Below are 4,856 nucleotides of genomic sequence, written 5' to 3'. Positions count from 1 at the left end.
GGACCGGGACCGGCAACGGGATCACAACCCTCGGTGTTGCTCCCGCACCTCGCTCAGCCAGTGAGCGGGAACCGGTCTGTATGTGGAATCCGAACCCTCAGCGGGAGCGCTGTCGCTCTCCCAAGCGGCGCACTGTAGCAGTGCGCCACTGGGCCGGCCCCCTTGTTATTTCTTAAGTAACTAAGGCAATAAGCATTATCTACTTTTTAAAAGTCTTTTGCCTTTTGTCCTTGGTTCCTGAAGAAGCTTTGAAACAGCTTCAGAGTAATAACAGTGAAAAACAGTCTTTTGTTATAATGTTGGGGTGCTTTGGGCCTCAGAAGCAGGCCTCAGAAAACAGAAGGTCTCTCTCTGAACAACTTCTGGCCCCCTATTACCTGCTCCTTTTTCTCCTAAAGACAGCCCATAGAAACTAAAAATATAATCTTCTCCCGTCTTTCTGTCTTGAAGCTGGCCATAAGGAAATTCTCTGACCGACCTCGTCTGATCGTAGGTCATGAGACCCCCATTTTAGACGTTGTGCCACATAGCTGGGAGGAAAGAATGCTGCAGAGAGACCAAGAAACTGAACAGGTTTTGCTGGGTTTCCTCACTCAGTCTATCAGTACTGGATTATACCCTTTTTGTCACACCACATTTCTTTGTGTCTGCACATTTATACTCTTTTAAAAATAAGTTAAGATAACGACATTGAGTGGGCTCATTTTTTTTTCCATGAGTTAAGTCATTTGTTTTCCTGTCCCTGATCTTTGTTTGCAGAACATAATGTTTCGTAAAGTGTTTTCTGGAGATAACAGATCATATCCATTTAGAACTGATTTACTAGTCTTATTTCCAAGCTCTGTTGGGCATCTTGATGTCACCTCAACCTCAACGTAGAATACCTGACTCAGCATCAACTACAACATTTTTTGAGCATGTAACATGTAGCCAGCACTGTGCTAGACATTCAGGTTACTAAGATCCAAAGAACATGGTTCTGATCTCAGAGAGCTGAAGGGTGAGATGTGCATGTATAAAGTGGTAACTAGCCCAGTGGCCAATTCATGCCAAATCAGGGCCATTGACAGGAAGTGCTAAAGAGTTCCGTGGAGGGGAATCATGTAGGCTGCCAAGGTATTGGCAAAGATCAGCTCCTGTTTCTCCTCCTTTAACTTAATGTCAATTGTATTACCTACAAGTTAAAAGTCCACCCAATCTTACCTGTTTGGGCCAAACCTTTCTTTGTAACTTCATCTCCAATTCTTTCCCACTGTAAGATAAATTCTTTTAGTTTGGATTGAATGTACCCAAATTGGCTATCAGAGAAGTAAGAAAGTGTTTTTTTGTTGTTGTTGTTGTCTTATTCTTTCACCTCTCCAAAAATGTCATTTGAAGTTTTCTTTTTTTAAAAAAATTTATTTATTTTCTGCTGTACATGTTTATGGGGTACAGTTTATTTTTTCAATACATGCATATATTGTACTATGATCTAACTAGAATAGTTAGCATATCTATTACCTAAACATTTGTCATTTCTTTGTGTTTATAACATTCAAGACCCTCTTTTCTGGCTATCTTGAAGTATACAACACAATATTATCAGCTATTGTCACCCCAGGGCACCAGAACTTATTCTTCCTATCTAACTGTAACTTTGTAACTTTGTAACTTTATAACTTTGTACCAGTTGACCACCTTCCCCAGCCCCCTTCCCTTTCTTTGCCTCTTGTAACCACTATTTTACTCACTATTTCTCTTTTTAATTTATTTTTCTTAATTGACCCATGATAATTGTATATATTTATGGAGTACAATATGATCTTTGTCTATATTCATACTGTGTGCAATGATCATATCCGAGTGCTTAGTACATACATCACCTCAAACATTTGTCACTTTTTTGTGTTAGGAACATTCAACTGTCATCCTGACTAGCTGTGTATTCAAAGATACACATTACTTTGTAGTAACTGTAGTTTCCCTATATTACTGTAAAGCCATAGATCCCGTTCTTCATATCTGTCTAATATTTTGTATTGACTGACCACCCTCTTCCCATCCTCCCCACCCCTTTCCCCAACCAGTCTCTAGAAACCACTATTTTACTCTCTATTTCTATGTTATCAAGTTTTTTTTTTTTTTTTAGTTTCCGCATGAGTGAGGACATGTGGTATTTCTCTCTCTGTGTCTGGCTTATTTCACTTAATATAATTTTCTCCAAGCTCATGCATGTTGCTGCAAATGGCAAAATTTCATCCTTTTATATGGCTGATTAGTACTCCATCACGTATATATACCACATTTTCTTTATCCAATTATCCATGGAAGGACATTTAGGTTAGTTCCAGATCTTGGATATTGTGAATAGAGCCGTGATAAACATGGGAGTGCAGGTATTCCTTCAACTTGTTGATTTCCATTCCTTTGGATATGTACCCAGTAGTGGGATTGCTGGGTTGCATGGTAATTCTATTTGTAGTTGTTTGAAAAAGTCTCCGTACTGTTTTCCATAGTGGCTGTACTAATTTACAATCCCACCAACAATGTATAAGAGTTCCCCTTTCTCTGCATCCTCACCAACATTTGTTATTTTCCATCCTTTTGATAATAGCCATTCTAACTGGGGTGAGATGATATCTCATTGTAGCTTTGATTTGCATTTCTCTGGTGATTAGAGATGTTGAGCATTTTTTCATGTGCCTGTTGTCCATTTGTATTTCTTCAGAAAATGTTTTTTGAATACACAATGCTAGGCACAGTGTGAGAATACTAAAATGTAAAACACTTCTTCCTTCTGAGCAGCTTGCAGTCTGGTTAGGGAGATGAATTGAAGATCCTAAAGTTAAGATACAGAGTAATATAAAATCTAGAGTTAAATACTAAAGTGTACAATGACATTAGGGAAACTCTACCAACCCTATTATTGGAAAATTTTCATTTAGCTGGCAAAAGCAAATTTCTTCTACTCCAATGGAGTCAAAGACAGTTCACAAGTCCAATGTGACTTTGAACAAAGTGAGCCTGGGCAGGAGAAGTGTTTTCTGGTTAGGAAAGAGTTTCCATGGTGGGTCACAGCACCTGAGGAACAGGAAGTAGCTGTCTCAGGACTCAGGCCATGCTGGGGAAGGGGCTTCTCTTCTGCAGTTCAAACAACCCAGGCTTCTAGAGTGGGAGAGTGAACTTCACAGGCCATGCCATGTTAACCCTCCATATCACATGCTTAGAGCTCAGGTGTGCTCTCTACTCAGTTCTGTCAGGAGGGCTGGGTCCGAAACTAAAGGAGGTGAAAGCAAAAGTACCATTTATTGAGTAAATACAGGTACCTCTTGACTTACAATGAGGTTACACAACAATAAACCTATCATCAGTTGAAAATATCATAAGTCAAAAATGCATTTAATACACCTAACCTGCCAAACATTATAGCTTACTTTAAATGTACTTGGAAGACTTACATTAGCCTATAGTTGGGCGAAATCATCTAACACAAACTTTTTTTATAATGAAGTTTTGCATTATGTCACGTAATTTATTAAATACTGTACTGTACTAAAAGTGAAAAATAGAATGGTCATATAGGTACTCGAAGTATGGTTTCTACTTAAGGAATATTGTCTTCACACCATTGTAAAGCTGAAAACTCTTAAGTGGCACCATTGCAAGATGAGGATCATCTGTACTATATTCCAGGCATAGTAAGTGATAGATATTTTACTTACAGTACATCATCTTATTTTCACAAAAGTGTTATATGATATGTGTTGTCATTCCCATTTTACAGGCGAGAAAAGTGAATCTTGTGGCATTTGAGTGACTTTTCCCAGGTCAAATGCCTAGTCTCTAGCATACCTGGAATTCAAACTCATATTTCTTACTTTTAAGCCTGTGCTTTTCCTATCCCTTTTCAAGGGGACAAGTGCCTCTGTGAGGGGACAAGTGCCTCTCTGGCAGCAACATTTCATAGACCATGACCCCTCGGTAGGTTAGCAGTCCTGCTTTCTGCAGTGAAAAAAAAAGAGGAGGAGGGAAAACTTGTTTGAGAATACTTCCTTATGGATTGGTCCTTTTAGCTACAGGTTTCTGCTAACAGAGAATATCACCCACATGCACCCTATTTATAATTATAAAGTGTTATTTAACTCCAGTGAAGTCATTGAGGCAGCTGAGTACAAGATCCCCTTGTTCACTGCAGTTGTGCAATAAACATTGAGCAGAGAAGACAAAAAAAAAAGAAAAGCCAACATACCCAGAAGATGAAAGAGCTGGTGTCCATCAGGGCATTCCAGTGAAAAATTCACAAGACTGCAAAAAAATTCTGTTTAATCCTTGCTGTCATCTCTTGCCCCTTGGCAGTAACTTTTGAAGAATAATGACATGAAAGGTATATCTAGTTTAAGGTTTTCCTTACTTTTTACCAACACTCCCCAATTGAGAGTTTTCCTGTCCTTTGACTTCCTCTTGATGCAGGATAGAGACAGAACTATGTAGTAAAATAAAGCACTGATAGAGGAGTTAGAAGGTCTGGATTCTACTCCTGGCTTGCTGGTAATAATTACATAATTTTGGGCAGGTAACTTTTGATTCTCTGGCCGCTGTTATCTCACCACTGAGGGAATTGTTCTATTCAAACCAGCGTCAATATTGAATGGTGTAGAAACAAACAAGTTGAGATGACCTCATCGCATAGGAAAGATGCCCAGGGAACAGGGATCTCAGCACTGCTGAATGGCTTGTACAGAACTCAAACCAAGAGTAGTAGAATTGTTTCTTCTCTTCTCTCCTTCTCATGGGAATGCCCAAGAATTATTTTGCTTGTCATTCCCTTTTTTTCACATGGTTTTAGACCAGTTACCTAGTTTTTTTTTTTTTTTTTT

The sequence above is a fragment of the Galeopterus variegatus genome, unplaced genomic scaffold (genome assembly GCF_000696425.1).
Source record: "Galeopterus variegatus unplaced genomic scaffold, G_variegatus-3.0.2 Scaffold97, whole genome shotgun sequence".
In the NCBI taxonomy this organism is placed as follows: Eukaryota; Metazoa; Chordata; class Mammalia; order Dermoptera; family Cynocephalidae; genus Galeopterus; species Galeopterus variegatus.
This window is presented reverse-complemented; position numbering follows the sequence as displayed.